Source organism: Strix uralensis, chromosome 28, assembly GCF_047716275.1.
Source record: "Strix uralensis isolate ZFMK-TIS-50842 chromosome 28, bStrUra1, whole genome shotgun sequence".
In the NCBI taxonomy this organism is placed as follows: Eukaryota; Metazoa; Chordata; class Aves; order Strigiformes; family Strigidae; genus Strix; species Strix uralensis.
This window is the reverse complement of record NC_133999.1, coordinates 1,322,252-1,338,872: the sequence shown is the minus strand read 5'-3', so window position 1 is coordinate 1,338,872 and position 16,621 is coordinate 1,322,252.

Below are 16,621 nucleotides of genomic sequence, written 5' to 3'. Positions count from 1 at the left end.
ATAAACTCTGGTTAGGGAGATTACAACTGTTTACCCAAGAAGTAAATATTGCTCAGCGCTTAACTGCTGCCAGATACAAGGGAAAGGGCTTGCGGCTGCGGGGCCGGGCTGCAGGCGACCCCGCCACACACCCGGCCCCTCTGCGCCCCGTGAACACCGCGAGCCACTGCTCAGAAATAAGGACGACCCCGATTTTCTGCAGGGCTGCCCAGGGGGGAGGTTTATAGTTTGGCGAAGCAGGGACGTGCGTCCCTGCCGCCTGCACCCGTGTAAAGTGCTTCTGTGTTGGCTCTTGCTAATGTGATTTGCTGAGCTCAGCTAACTTGATAAGCCGGATGAGGGATGGCAGCCGAGCCTGGCAGGTTATTTCCATTATACTTCTTCCATTGCTCTATACCCCATCCACAGCATATGACGCCTATATATCTTGACAGTGAAATTAAGCATGGTAAGGAAAAGTTTTCCTCTTTCCCACTAATACCTTGTGGCTGACACTGGCTTTGCTATCCAACTGGGCATTTTACTCTAACACGTCTACAATTTAACAGAGATTGTAACACCGGTGCTGCCGCCGGGCACGTTTGTCCCCGCTGCCTGTCCCCCAGCCCCGTGCCTCTGCCTGGCTGCTGCGGCCGTCCCCGTAGGGCAACGCCTGGCACGTTAATGCCATTTTGTTTAGAGGAAAAATACTGTAAACTTGCATATGCTCGGGGGTTTCTCAGCGACGCGTGCCGTGCTTGCGGCGCTGTCCCGCCGCGCTGCCTGCTCCGTGCGAGGCCAGCAGCCAGCTGCCCCCGGCTCCGGGGGGTTTGCCCCGCTCCCCGCTGCCCTGGTCCAGCCAGCACGTACCGCAGGGGCTGCGCGGGGCTCGGGGCTGCTGTGGCACCTCTGACCGCAAGCGCAGAGCTGCTGCGCGTCTCTTGCCATCGGCACGTGAGCTCGCAGGCGCTCGCCCAGTGCCCTGTCACCGCTTGCTGCTGGCGCGCTAAAAAAGCAGCACACGGGCTTGAAAATCAGGTCGAATTACCCCACCCAGCACTGCTCCTGCATAACAGCAAACGGCCTCTGGAACCTCTGAGGCACAGCAGACCCCCACAGCCGCGGTGCCAGAGGGCATGCCAAGGCGGACCTTTTGTGAAGAACAGTTGAGCCTCCCATGTACAAATACTCCCCAGAAAATTCCTGTTGTGTTTTCTGCTTGCGGGGAGCAGAGGTGGGTACGGGACGCTGCCCGCTAATTTGTGACCTCCGCAGAGCAGATCTTTGCCGGCCACAGCTACGCACATCTGCGTGGATGGAAGAAGAAGACAAATAGACCCCGTTGTCTTTCTAATTCCCGTTCCCTTTGTGATGTGGGGGCTCCCCTCCTCGCCTGGTGTGCTTATCTCCCCTCCAGGTCTCAAAGCCCCACTAATCATATCCATCACACGACTCGCATTAGCAAGGCAAGCTCCGGGCTGTCACCGCACCTCATGTGCAGGCATATGTTCCAGCGAAGGGCCGAGTGATTTAGAGGGGACCATTCACATTCACAGTCATCGCTTCAAATAAACAGGCTGAGAGTTTAATGATTTCAAGGTAAAGCTCTTTTATTAAGACAACACAGGGAACTTTTTTCAACCACAGCTGACATCACTATAATAAATCACCATCATGTCTTGTGGGATTGAAAAAGCCAAAATACTGTCAGAACTGATTTTTCTGGCTACTCATGCCTCCAGAACAAACCATGTGTTTTTAATCAACAAATCTTTGTTTTGCATTTCTAAGACCCTAGCACTCTTTAAATAGTTAGCATTTACCAGAGGGATATTTTAAATTCAACACACTGCTTCCTTACTGAAGAGATTAGGAAACAGGACACCACATTACAGACTTACTGGGCTTGTCCGGGGCTTTTGGAAATTTGTTTTTGTTATATTCATGCAGTACAGAGAAGGGCTTTCCCATACTTGTCTCTAGCTTCATTAGACCTTTTCTCTCCCCAAAATCAAGACATTTACTGCTTGTATGAGTCAAACCGTCTACCGAGACGTCATGAAAACCCTCCCTGTCCAAAGCTAGGAGGAAAATGGAAATAACACCACACCCCAGGAGGTTCCTGAAGGCCCTGGAAGGCAGCAGCAATAAATACCCCTTCACCCACCGTCGTGCGGGCATCCTGCCCCCGTTACCCACCTCCCAGCAAAGCCCCGGCGGGGCAGGCTGCCGGGGGGGTCGAGCATCGCCCCGGCCGATCCCGCTCTCACCCGGCTGCGATGCCAGCGCTGACCGTTCATGCCCAGGGTGTGCCAGGCTTTTCCACTGCGTTTCCCCCCACACCATCCGTGCCATCCTGGGTGGGGGCTTACCTCCCTGCTCCGCTTTCAAGGTCAGGCTGAAAGGGGAGCTGTGGGGATCCTCTTTCACGCGGGGCAGGAGCCCCTCCCGCTCTAGCAAATAAAGGCGACATGCTCTGCCTGCTTGGCACAAATGTCAGGGCTGAGAATAACCCGGGAGCGGGCCCAGGCGCAAAGATGCCCACGCCAATCAACGCGCCGCCAGCGGGCAGAGGCAGCGGCGTGTGGGGGCAGCGCCAAAACCCGTGGGAGCGAGAGGGCCGTGCCAGGGCGGGCGAGCAGTCCTCAGGGGGCCAGTCTGGACCCTGTTCCCTGCACCGTGCGTGGCAGCTTTGGTTTGGAAACTCTGCTGGGAAGGGGCTGAGCCACCCGGGCACCCTGGGTGGGTGCCTGCTCTCCTCCCAGTGCCTCCAGTTGTGCTGGGCTGGTGGCACACGGTCACGGGGCCACTGGTGCAGGTTGTCAGCGAGGAAAGGTGGGGACACCATCCAGGGCACCCCCTTGTCTGCCCCAACCTCAGTCCCCACCATCCCAGGGTGCAACCTCACCAACAACCCTTCAGGCTGGGCTGGAGCAGGGCGAGGAGGACACGGTGACATTCTCCAGGGCTCCAGTGGAGCTAGCCTGGATGCTTCTCTCCCAGGACAACAGCGAGCCCCCAGTGCCCTCGCACCACCCCCAAATCGGGGATGAACTTTCCCCTTCGGACGAACTCCCGTCGGCCCCAGCACCTCCCGGGATGACCCCGGGGCTGGCAGCCAAGACCCCCCCTCCCATGCACGACCCCCTCCCCGCCTCGCAGACCCCCTGAGGGCGGCATAAAAGCGACCTGGGCACATACATTGCTCTAACACCCTCCCACGCAGCCCGGCGAGATCAAAGCCTGCGCCGGGAATCAAAGCATGTGACAGGCAGGTGTCCGTCCCCCTCGACAGGGCCGCGATTAATCACAGGGTCTATCCCACAAGGAGATCAAACCGGGCCTCCCGCCGGCTGTTGGTTAAAGCCTGCCTTCAAGTTACCCTAATTAAAGTTTTCTCTTTGCCTCCCCCGTGTTTGCCCGGCTGACTGCTGTCCCATGACCGCCCCTTTCACTCCCTAAAACAAAGGCTGCTGTGAGGAGCTCCGGGCAGCCGGAGCTGCCGGCCCCGGCCATGCTTTGCCGTCCCTTTCTTCTCGAGCTGCTGCAAAACCGTGACCTGGCAGGGGAGCTTTTCCCGCGGGCAGGGCTCTGCCTGCTGCAGGCAGCTGCCCCTGCCAAGGCCTGCGCCCACCCGGGCGGCGGGTGCTCCCAGCACCCTGCGTGCAGCCTCTCCTGCCTTTGCTTTCCCTAAAATTTTGAGCGCATTTATTCCAGTTCTGGGACTACCCCTTTATTCCTCCTTCTAAACCAGGAGAATTGGCTGGAAAGCGTTGTTTCGAATATTCGCAGAAGCTCTGGAGCAGCGGTGGGACCTGGAGGGACCCCCTCGCACCAGAGGCTCCTCTCCATCCCCCTTCCCGAGGTTCTCGTCTTGCCGCGACATCAACAGCGGCGTTTTGATGAGAAGGCAAAGGAAATGCTTCTCTCCAGCAACGCTGCGCTTTGATGTGTTTCAGGGTTGCATAAAAGCAATCCAGGGGAGAACCAAACTGTTTCTGTAACCAAAAACTGGGGGGGGTTAAACGCACATTTTAGACATGTCACATAATGAAGGAGTTTTAAGGTTTTCTTTTCCCCTCTAATGTGCGCATTATTTCACTCACATGGGGGAAAGAAAAAAAAAGGAAAAAATCATGGGGTTTCACTGAGAAGTCGCTTGCAGTTGGGAAATCAATCATTTCGATGGCAAAAATGCTCAAAACAGAGCCCTGCCGTGGCCCTGCATCCCTGACTGCTCCCGGGGCCGAGGAGGGAGCGGGGGGACCCTCGCCAATGCCTCTCGTGCCGGGGTGCGGGTCCGGGGGGGACGGGCCTGCGCAGCCCAGGGTGCTCACCGCTGGGTCACTGCCCACCGCCCCGGGAAGCAGCCACTCACTTTTGAACTTGGTTTTTCTCCCCACGAGGAGCGGGACCGGCTGACAAACGGTCAGGCTGTCAGTGCCGGGCGTGATTGATGGTAATGACGGCGGGGCAGGACGTGGGCTTCAATCGCCGGCACACGTTGACTCTGGCACCGGGACAAACCACTTTTCACAGCCTCCCTGCGACCTCTCTCCCTCTCCCCACTCGCAGCCTATCACTCAAACGCCTGCCCCAAACCTGACCTTTTTTCCAGAGGAGCCTTTCTAAAAGCAGCGTTTCTTCCCCAAACCCTTGCAGAGGAATGGCACCGGCACTGGCGAGGACACAGCGCCGAGGCGGTGCCCGCCGCGCTCGGAGGGGCTGTGGTGAGCCCCCGGCACGCGGGGATGCGTCCGGCCCGCGCGGCTCCTCGCACGTATTTGTCAATTTGCACAGCTGCTTCTAATCGCCACTTTGAAGTCCCCCCTCTCTGTTTTTCTAGCTGACGGCCTCGACGCAGGGTTCCTGGGGTCAGGGCAGGCGGGCTGCGGAAAAGGTATCGCCGACGGGTTCGGAGAAGCATCCGAAAGTTCAGGCTCTTCCCAGTCCCTGGCAGCAGCGTCCTCCCTGCCCCGCCTGCCACGACTGGGGCTCCCACCACGAAACCCCCCGCAAAGCTGCTCAGAAATGTGGGCAGTGGGGCTCCGCTCTTAAAAAAATCTGGGAAAGCCAAGGCAGCACGACGCACAGGTTCGTCCAGTCTCACACGCACGCACACAGCCTAATGCAATGTTGTTCTGGTCTTGGCCTTACATTATTAATAATAATAACTGTAAAATTTTGTTACCCGCAACACGCAGATTGAAGTAGCCAGATAAAGGTCTGTGAGCTGCACAACCTGCTGCTGGGGAGAGATGGTTATCTAAATAAGATTTTTTTTTTAAACCCAAGATAATAATGATAATGCTAATAATAATAATAGTAATAATACCTCTTTTTAGCCTGCTTCAAGATCCAGATCTTATCCTAAACAAGAAAATAATTCTAAGCCCTGGAGAATGCATTGAAAATTAATATTGATTATTAGGAATAATAGTCCTACTAGGAATGGCATTGCAGTGTCTAGGGAAAGGATTCCTCCGGGGCCAGGTAATAATCACAATCATATTTAGTATCTGCACCGCACTTTCTATCCTCAAAGCAGATTAACCTCTTCTGTACTAGCTTAATTATCCGGCGACAGGCTCACATGGTTGGAGGCGAGCAGCTGCGCCGCTGAACTACCTCCTGCCTGGAAAACTCTCCGAACGTCGAAACCCCTCGCACCTCACCGTGCACGGCCTCCAGACCACTGCCCGGTCCCCGGGAGCCGGCAGCATCGCGCTGCCCCCCCAGCCGCCCCCGGCCCCGGAGGAGCTCGGCCCCCTCCCCTGCGCCAGCCCCCACCGCAGCTCCGTCTGCGCCAGGTTCTCCGGGAGACCACACAATGTGCCTGACATGCCATTTAATACAACACAATGAAATATTGAAAAGGCTTTCAAAACTCAACATGTTGAGGCAGAAATCTATGGAAGATGTTTAATACTAATTCTATTAGGCATCTGAGTTAATGAATCACAACTGTAAGAAATCATGATAATCCAGAAGGCATTAGTGACAGATTAGCTTCAAAGCTACCATAAAAGTGCCATAATGCTTACCTAGCGGCGTGATTAATGCCAGCAATACATAATGGCATTATGAGGGATGGAGCTGTGCGGCGGCCGTCTGACAGCCCCTTTGCTCCGGCCATCGCCCCGGAGCGCAGCGTGCCCGGCCCCACGTGCTTCCTGCGGCACGAGGCAGCGAACCCGCGCTGGTCCTGGCACCACCACAGCCCCTCTCTGGGCACGTCACAGCCCTCGGCGTTATTTGCCCCCCAGGAGTGACCCCCAGGTGCTGCCTCCATCCCCGTGTAGGTCCCTGGGCCGTGGTGGGCGGTGGGTGCTGAGGTGTGGGTGCTTAGGCGGTGAGAGGGAGGCAGAGACCCTTAATTGGAGCTGGTGGGGGCTCTGCGGGCTGCGGTGGCAAAACGCAGCGATGGTGGGTGCTTACAGACCGCCAGCGAAGGTCCCATGTTGCAGGTGCTGGAGCTGGTTCTTCCTCAAGGCCCTCACAGCTGAGTCTTCAGCAAACCCTTCTCCTCCGCAAGCTGAGCCAGACCCAGGGCTTGGCTGCCAAACACAGAGTCCATCTTTGCCGAGGCCACGTCGGGAGAGCTCGGACCACTGCTCTGCCCCGGCCTCGGCGCCGCCGGCGCTGGCCCAGCCGAGGGAGGTCCAGCGGAACGTGCCCTCTCGGCCGGGGCACGGGCAGGCACCGCGGTCCCGAGTGTCAGCAGAAATGGAAGTGGAACAAGTTGCTATTGAATAAAACTAGACGTCTCATTATGGCTTTTCGGGATTGTTTTCCTACATCTTTATTGCTCAGGTTTGCTTAATTCTAGAGTGGATGCCTGCCAAATTGTCTATCAAATTACCTACTGGCAAGTAAACCGAGATTAGTTCACTTGAGTGCGGCCTTCTTATATTTGACTTATAGCCAAGCAAAATATGGGTTTAATCAAGGGAGAAATTGGACATGATGTTTCAATGAAAGATAGCAGGGTACTATCTGTTCAGCGGAAACAGGGGAAGACACAACCCGGAGGCAGGGAGCAGAGGAGGGTTGGCCAATTCAGCTCCACAAAAATCGGCTGAGGACGATTGCTGTGAGGCAGCCTGGGGACACTGAGAAGCAGCCCTCACCCATCAAACTGCTCAGCTGCGTCGTCGTGCTTCCTCGGTGAGCCCAGATCACACGGTGACCCTGGTTGGGCCCCCCAGGCATTACTGTCTGCCCTCGTGTGCCCTTCCGAGCGTCTCGTGGGGTTGTGCTGGCTCCAGGTATTTCATCCTGTCCCGTGCAGGTCCCTCTCCCAGCAGAATCCCTCTTGCTGCAGCAGGAGATGGGTCGGGGAGCAAATGCTGTCGCTCGTGCAGGGCTTGTTAATGCCAGGCGAGGCGGGGCTCCCCCCGGGTCCTGGCTCTCCTGCAGCCTGGGCAAGTTCTCAGCGTCAGAAGCCGGTGAATTTGCACTGACTGTCTCAGCTTTTCTGATTTACGGTGTCTGAGGTCACACAGGAAACCGTTTCACCCACCACCCGCAGACCCGGAGCATGGTGGGGTGTGCTCAGGGTGGGAAGTGAGGAGGAGGATGAAGCTGAAGGGGTCTGTGAGGAGCAAGCACAGGCGTTTGGTGTTTGGCCAGGATGTAGGGCTGACACGTCTTCAAGTTGCCTGTAAAATCTCCTTCCAGTTGCTTCACTTGGTGCCTCCCAACGGGCGCCCGGGACGATGAAGCGTCCGAGGAGACGGGCTGGCTGGCCCAGCGCGGGACACGGCGACACTTCCGCACCCCAAACGTTGTGGGGTTCTTCCGCTCTTTGCACCTGCCTGTTTCCCCACTGGTAAACGGGCGCAGTGGCTGTGGGCAGGTCCCTGCCTGAGCCCGGGGGTCCTGCCGCTCCCCCCTGACCCCCCCAGCTCCCCCCGGGTGCCCCTCAAAGCCCCTCTCTGCGCAGCTCAGCGTGTGCAAGGCCGGGGTGTGATTTTGGGGAGAAGGAGTGCCTTGCTCCAGGGGCCCTGGGCAGGCGGTGCCGGCAGTTGCCCGCAGCTCGGGGATGGTTATCGCAATCCTTGTGACGTGTGGTGTTGTTTTAAATCCCCAGCTCCTGGCATCACGGGAATGTTGGCGCATTCCTCTTCTCTTTTTTTTTTCTTTTTCTCTTCCTCCCCTCTTTATTTTTAAACTATTTCCAACCATCACTGAGGCAAGCTCAAAAAATTTGACTCCTGAAGGCTAAAAACTGGAAGGTAAATAAAAATAACCCCAAAGTTAATTATATACTTAACAAGTCATGATTTTTTTAAGCCTGTCTCGTTCCTTGTGGGGGTCTGACTCATGATTGTGAGCACTTGCAGTTGGCGATAATATCTTGCTGTAATTTGAATTAAACCACTTGTAGCAGTGCTCTGTTCTCTAATTTCATTTAGGCCCAGTGGGTGTCCTGTCTTCCTGGAATTTGTTGGCTATCTAATGAGAAGCAGCCCAGCAAACCCAGTTAATGAATAAAGTCAGGCATCTTGCGAGGGGGTGAGAAAGGGATGGGTGGACGTGGGTACGAGAGGGGACTGTGGGGCCCAAGGGAGGAATCTGTAGGGCCACTGGCAGCGGTTCCTTGTGCACCAGGTGCTGTGTGAGCTGCATCCCTGCAGCCACCCCCGGTCCCCCTGGTCCCTCCAGCAACCTCCTGACCCAGTGCTGAACTCGGGCCCAGCCCGGAGCTCGTCCCCCCGCCCCTGGGCTCCAGAGGTGTGTTTGATCCTCACCATCTGCCCGAATTTTCCCTATGAAAGGGGGATGTTTGCTCTTTGGGGCAGCCCCACCGTCATGCAGAGCTGCCTGTCCCAGGGAGGCCCAGGCACACCATGGTGCTGGCGCAGAGAAGTAGCCGTGCCCGTGGCCCAGGCCACCCCCAAACCGGGGGAGCAGGAGGGTGCCCGGGCCCCGCTGCCACCCCCCAGCGCCAGGCTGTGGATGGTTGGGGCATCGCTGCGCTCCGGGCACTTCTTGCTTGCAGGTTACGAGCGTGCAGCCTTCGCTCGAAGCCGGGCACACAGCCTAGCAATCCTCTGCCAAAATAAAAAGGCGGGGATATTTTCAATGGCCTCCTCTGTCCTGCAGGGACGTGCGGTTTCCCGCAGTGCTCTCCAGGAGAGCTGTTTCCACCCAACCTTTGCCAATGGTTCCCGCTGGCGGGGAGCGTGTGCCCGGAGCCGGCGGGTCCGCCCGGGGCCGTCCCTTCCCGGCTGCCGGCATCGCACCGGCCTCGCTGTCCGGCCGAGCTCTCGCCAGCTGTGGCTCCCATCGATCTCATTTTGCAGCTGGGGCGGGAGCGGGACCCCCAGACCCGCCGCGGAGCCGCAGCCCGGCGCGGCGCTGCGGACCCGGCTGCGCTGACCCGAGCACCTGGCGAGAAGGGAAAGGGGGTAATAATGATACAAGCAGACGATGCTCTCCCTCCGGGGAAAAGGATTAAAAAGAAAAAGGAACAAAAACGTTTGGGTTTTTATGTATTAAAAAGAGCAGGGGGAGAAAAAAAAAAAAGACTTCCAAAGTGGTGCAAGTTGCTGAGTTGAATTACGGGGGCTGGGGTCGAATGATTAACAACCCTCCCGCATTTCTGCATCGCAGTCATTACTCACTCCAAACCTGAGGCTTCTCAGTTACATACCCCGGCACAGGCCGACCATTTTTTCCATTGACTGAAAACACATTCTGACTGAAAACAAACTTTCGATCCCCAAGGCTTGGCACGCCTCGGGTCCTTCACCATATTTAATCAACGGGAAGCTAAACACTTTCAATCTGTGATGGCTCATTTGGAGAGGGAGCTTTGGGCCCTCGGTAGGTGCCAGATATAATAACTCTCCCCTTTTCTTTTCTGAGGCCTACTTTTATAATTTTGCTATTTTTCAATGTCAGACCCATCTTTTGAAGAAATTTTATTGGATTTCCTGCTAGACTTCAGTGAGGATTTTTCTTTCTTTGGCAGAAATATCAAGCAGAACAGGGGAAAAACTCAATCATAATCTTGGAACGAGGATTATTATTAGTTAGGATTTCTTTGTCTGTTTGCACAAACACATTATTTAAGAGCCCTGCGGGTCAGCAGGCCCCCAGCTCTTGCAAACCCCCCCTGGTGCTGGTCCTTGCTGTCCGTCTGTCCGTCCTCCGCGGCTGCTCCTGCCGGGAGGGGGGCAGGCGGTGCCGGTGCATCGCCAGCATGTGCAGGGCACGGCAAGGGTAGGCTGGGAGGGCTCCTCTGCCTTTAGCCAGGGTATTTCTAAAACATTTCCAAGATTTAAGAAATCTTTGCCCAATCCTTAGTCTCTTCAGGAAGCAGAGGAGAAGCAAATGCAGAGAGGGCAGGTCTCTGCCCCCCGCCCGCAGTCCCTTGCTCAGCGCCCGGCTGTGCTCTGCCCTGGCTCTTTGACCCCAGCTGCCTTGTGCCCCCCTGGGCACCCTGCCTCTGAGTCTGGGCATCTCCTGCCCACACCAGCACCTCCCCACCTGCCTGCAGAGCGGCTGCAGGGTCACGGGGGTGCCAGGCACCTTGGGTACTTCTCTCTGCCCACAAACTCCAGGCAGGTCCCCGGTGGGTTCAGGCCCGGCCGGGTCGCTGGGAGCAGGGGGTCTGTGCTGGCTTTCCCGGGGGTGACATCAGCGCCAGGCTGGGCGAAGCGCAGGGCATCCGCGGGGACGTGCTCGTTTCTTCCTGCGTCTCTCTAGTTTTGCAAATGCCTCTGGTGCCTGCACTTCTCTGCCTCCGTGCCCTGTCCATCCGTGCCCTGTCCAGCCTGGTCTCAGGTGTTTTGGAGGTCAGGACAGCTTTGAAGCCTGACCTGGCTGCAAGTTAGCAAAGGGACATGGGGCTGCAGCGCCGAGCCCTCTCCCTGAGCTTTCGGGTGTGCGAAACCCAGACGAGGGTTTCAACAACCGACTCCTGCTCCCAGGTCTTCCCAGCCAAGCCCAAAGAAAGCAAGCTGCTGCTGCTGGAGCGGAGCTCCTGCCCTCTTAGCAGAGCAGCTTTTGCTGTCTCAAGGTTTTCCAGGGGCTCTCAAGGCTTTCCTTCTTTTTTTCTCTCGGTGTTTGAGGTTAAGAAGTATGCTACAGAATTCAATAAATCGCTTGGCATGGAGTACGACAAAACAAGAAAATGTAATTCAGATTAAAGTCACCCTCTGGCTAAAATGATAGTTTATTAAATAAACTGCAGTGCTGCCAATCAACTCTGCTGGCAAGCAATCCTTTGACATTAATCTTTTTTGATGTGATTTAGGGTACACCTGGGCCTTTGTAGAGTATCTCCCATAATTTCTTTCCCATCTCTCTGGATCAAGCTGCTGTGCTTGGCTCCGTTGACAAATTCCCCAAGTAATCCCTCAAAAGATTGGAGAAATGCTCCAAACGCTCCATTAAATTTATTTTCCGTGCTTTAAGAGCCCCAAAACTATGTCCAATAAATAAGTGTTCACTGTGATTTATTGAAATGCTGCTCTGATTTAGAGTTATAGGCGGGGGAAATATGTCACCCCTGGGAACTGGAAGACCAGCCTCGCAAGCGAGACCAGATGTGCCGGCGTGGGGCGGGGGGGAGTGCGGCCAGGCTGGGGGGGCTCGGCAGCCCAGGGCCTGGACCCCGCTCCCAAACCCCGGCACAAAAGGTCCCTGGTCGAGCTTTCTTGCCTGAAAAATTTATTGTGGTTGTAGTTATTGGGGGAACCATCAAAAGAGTAATTCTGGCCCTTGTTTTTGCACAGGCCTTTTGATAAATATGATACTTAGAAATATGCCTCCCACAAGACAGGAAAGCCATAGAGTTAAAATGAAGTAATCTGTCAGTAAACTTGCTGGAATCAAGGCCAAAATGAAACCTGTGAAAGCAAGAGGGGGAGAAAGGGAGCCTGTGCTCAACGGCGCGTCAGCCGGACCGGGGGGCCGGCAGATGAGGGGCTGGCCTTCCTGCGGGTATTTTTATCGTCACAGTTAAAAGCGAAGCGTTATTTTCAAAGGGGCTCTGTTCACCCTTGGCACGGGCACTGGGCTGCTCCGGCTGCTGTGAGGGCTCCCTGCTCTGCCGGCACCCCGTCCTCCCCCGTTGGATCTGGGGGCTGTCGGGCACCTCTCGCCCTGCTCTGTACACCCTCTCCTTGGGCAGCTCTAGGCAGCAGCCTCTGCCTGCGCCTGCCCGCCGGAGGGCTCAGTCCTGGCTGGTTTTCAGCAACCCCCACACACTCGGGGTCTGCAAACCCCACCTGAACCCTGGGGAGCGGAGAGGCAGGGGCCAGATCCTGCTCCCCCCGCGCCGGCACGGTGCATCGCTGCTGCTGGCCTGGACGCAGTTAAAAGCGAGGTGCGTTGCACCACCTGTGTTTACACTGCACGATCTGCAGTTTACTGTAATAAAATCATTTAATACAGTCATAATTTTTTTGGCAAGGGGAGCGCTGGGGAGCGGAGCTGGCTGACAGCAGCCCGATGGACCCGATAACTCCAGGGCTGCTCTGAGCAGGAGGCAACACGAAAATCCAGTCTGGAGCTCAGGCTGCGGCGTTGCGGCGTGGCCGCGCTCGCAGGGGAGGCAGACGGCTCCTCTGATCCGTGGCCAAGCTCCCCGGGTGGGGAGAGCGCAGGGAAGCAGGCTTCCTCCTGCAGCTCGCCGGCTCCCACCGGGTCAGGAATCCCGCCAGGAGAGCCCACGGCTCAGCTATCGAGGGCTGGGATCAGGGAAGTGGGAGCCGGCGCTCCCAGGTTTGCTCCTGACGCTGCCCAGGACCGCTGGTGCGGAGCAGGGTGGGGTCTGTGCCCACCCGCAGCCCCCGGAGCTCCACAGGGTCCGGAGTGTGTTGGGGTACCCAGACCCCCAAATCAGCGTCGTCCCCAGCGTGAGGGCTGCAGCTCCTGGGGAGGGCCCTGCTGTCGGCTCACACCTCGGTCACCCAAAGCAAAGACAATAGCCAAGACCCATGAGGCTGCAGATGCAGAGGGTGACCTGACCCCATCCCAGCACCCCAAATGCCTCTGCTACACCCCCCGGGTAGCGCCGTCTGATGAAGACAGGGGCGTGCTCTCGGGCAGCCTGACCCCACAGAGCCCCGCAGCAAACACGGGAAGGGTTTTTCACAAGTCTGAAAGATTACTGCTGCCGAGCGGGGCCACTGGAGAGGGCCAGGAGAGGGATGGAGGGATTTGTGGGGGCAGTGGGCCCCTCCCCGGGGTCTGGATCAGGCCCTGGCGTGGGGAGAGGGGAAGGGAGCAGAGGGGGTGAGCAGGGAGAAGGGGGGGAAGGAAAAGAGTGAGGAGGCGTGTGTGTGACTGTTAAGAGAAACAGGATTCATGGTAATTTCCTGCCAGATGCCTGAGCTCCTCCAGCACGCAGACGTTTCACATGCGAAATATCAAAGCGTTCCCAGTAACAAATGTACTTCCTGCAGCTCCTCAGATCTGCCTCCGTGCCAGCCAGGGAGCGCGGGGACGCCGGGAAGAGCAGCGTTCCCGCCGCTGCACGGGGTCCAGCCCCCAGCCCGGGGGGCTGCGGGGGGGCGCGGGCATCGCCCCAGGCTCCTGCTGCGACGTGGGTGCTCCCCGGCTCGCTGCGCGGGGTCTGCGAAACGTGAGCCTCGTTTTTTGGGAAGCGCTGCCCGCGCCTCCCCGAGCACTTGTACACATATTGGTCCTGACAGCTCGAATTAATACGTCAGGGTGTACGATCCGTGCTGGCGATGGGCCTCTGACCCTATCAGCACAGTGCTTCCCCGGCTGAATGTCTCCCGGTCTCAAATTGATTTGGAGTTTTATAAACATCCTGACGTCGGGACTGGGAAGGGAGAAAGGGGAAAAAAAAGAACCCTCACCACCAACGGTGATGGGCTGGCGATGGGCTCCATCCCGCCACCGTGAAGGCTCCCCTGGCCCCTCCACGTCCCGACAAAGCCACCCCGGAGCCGTGGATGCCGCTCACCTGTCCCCAGCAGCCCGGCCTCAGTATGTTGTCTCTGTTCCTATTCTTTGGGTTTTTTTCAGAAAAGGCAATGCCTCTCAGCCGGTTTCACAATTCTCTTTGCAATTCTTTTTAATGTCCTACAAAGTTGGTTCAAAATCCCCGAACATATAAAATCCCCCCCAACCCGCGAACTTGATTCAATGCTCTTTTTCAAGCTCTTTGTAAACGCCTTGCTCGCGGGGAAGTGGTGAAATTCATTTGATTTAACATTTTTAGCATGTTTTAAGAGCTGCAAGATGATCCCAGCACTCTCCAAGCAGTCAGAGGGCCCTGCTGGGTACCACTGTAACTCACTCCTCACCCCCTTTCCAAGGCATTTTGAACCTTACAGCAAATCTCTCTTGCTCCTGTTCGTGTCTCGGCACGGGGGAGCCTCGCGCATGCAGAGCTGCTTTGCCTATGAGAAACTCATGCAAAAGACCCAAATAATCATAAATCAATATTAACTGTGCATTGCTTATTATTTTCTATTTATTGTCTATTGACCTGAGAAGTTAATATTGACTCAGTTGGAACAAAATGTCAATAACCACAGACCTTGAAAGTTGGGAAAGATTGATACTGATTGAACCCCCCCTGCTGCCCATGGGGGGGCTGGGGCAGAGCCAGCGCCGTGGTGGGACAGAGGCAGCCCCCCGATGGGAGAGGGTGTGGACAGAGAGGTGCTGCTTGGGTTTCGGCCGCCACACCGGGGCCTGGGGATCCTCCTCGACCGTGGGAAAATGTTGGGTTTGGCCCCTTTTGCCTGTTTCAGGGGAAGCTGAAGACCTTCCCCAGGTGAACGCGGCAGCGTGAGCTCTTTCTGCCCCTCTCCTCCACGCAGGACAAGGACTTCGCCTCCCACCCTGGGAGGGTGTCCCCAAGCTCGCAGCCGTCCCGGGGAGACCTTGGCATGCAACGGGCCATCGAACTGGTGGAATCAAGGGTGAAAACTTCACTTCTTCCCTCCGGCACATCGCTCCTCCTTGTCGCCCTGCTTTCAGCATGTGTGCTCCCACACCACCAATCATCCCCCCGACACCAATCACCCCCCTGACACCAATCACCCCCCCGACACCAATCATCCCCCCAACACCAATCATGCCATTTTTCCGCCGTGACAGGATCACAACAAAGCCCCGTGACTTCAAACGCGTCCCAGCCCGCTTCCCCTTCAGCCCATCAACTACAGCTCAGCACAGGAGCTGGCAGGGGAGGCACCGCCACGCTCGCCGTCGCGCTCCGCTCACCGCATGGTTGGGGGGCAAAGCGACCCAGGGAGGAGCAACCCCCCCAGGTTTTTACAGACCACAGGGAAGGTGTTTGAGCCAATTTTGGCTGCTTGGTGCTGTCCCCCCTGCTATCCCTTTATTTTAGCTCTCCCAGCCAAGCCTTTCACAAGGCTCTGTGGTGCCCGGTGCTCAGCGGGGTGGAGGAAGGCCGGGTTTTGGGGGGATGCTCGGCTGTCCCCATCCCTTTCATGCCCCTCTGGGGTTCCTCAGGCAGGATTCCCCCAGCCGTTCGCCACCCTGGGAAGCCTTGGCTCAGCCATGGGCAGATTTCCTGGCTTCGACCCTCGTTCAAAGCTCTGAGGAGAAAAGCAGGCGGCTCCCCGTGGGCTCGGGTCCGCTGCAGCCGACCGGCCACGGCCACAGCTGTGGAACCACGATCCCAGCACCCCGGCACTGAGCCAAGGCCCAGCAGTGGCCCCGGCAAAGCCAGAGGATGGAGCTGGCGCCAAGCCGGCCTGGGAAGGGGGGGGTCCTGTCCTTGGGGACAGCGGTGTCAATCCTGCAGCCTGCCCACTCCCCGTCACGTCTGTCACTTCTCGTTAGCGCCCGTCAGCCGCGTAACGCGACTTGACTGATGTAATCGGGGCCGACACACCGGCAGAGAGGATCTCCGGAAACTTTACACCACGCGGTTTCCCAGCCTGCGCTCACGCCGGCTCTTTCCTGGAAGCCGCGTTCGGAGGCGATTCTCTGCTCAGCACACAGGGAAATGGGGGGCGAGGCGCTGCGGTGCCACGTGCTGCTCGGCCAGCCCCAGGCTCCCCTCCAAAAATGGGGGTCGGGGGCCAACCCAGAGCTCCTCCACGGGGCCAAGCTGGGCTGGGCTCAGCCAAATCTCCTGCTGACTTGGAGGGAAATAAAGGCGCAGGCAGAGCCCCGGGGATGCCCGTCTGGCGATGCCAACGCCGCTGCCAGGGCGGCGGGTCCCGGCGGAGCACTGCGTGCTCTTTGAAGCACCCAGCTGCCGGGTACCCGCCGGCTGTAGCTCACACCACTCTCCCGCTCGCGGCTGTTTGGCCCCAGGAGCGACTGACGCACCGTCTGCGCCGGCCTGGCCCCACGGCGGGTGTGCGGGGCCGCCAGCGCGTCTGCCGGCGGGGCGGGCAGGGGCAGAGCCCGAGAGGCAGATGCGGGAGGAGATTTGGGGTGTTGCCAGCTCCAAACCTGGCTGGCAAAAGAGGGGCGGCGAGGCGGGGAGCGCACCCATCCCTCGCACCCCTTCTGCGACCCCGTGCTGTGCCGCGGTGCCGGGTCGGACCCTGGGCAACTCCGAGATGGCTTCACTGGGAGTTTGCTGGAATGAGAAATAAAGGCGCCGGGGTCTAGGCTGGGTCTTGTGTGCAGCAAGGGGAGGTGGGAGAAAACCTCCTCCAGCTGTGCC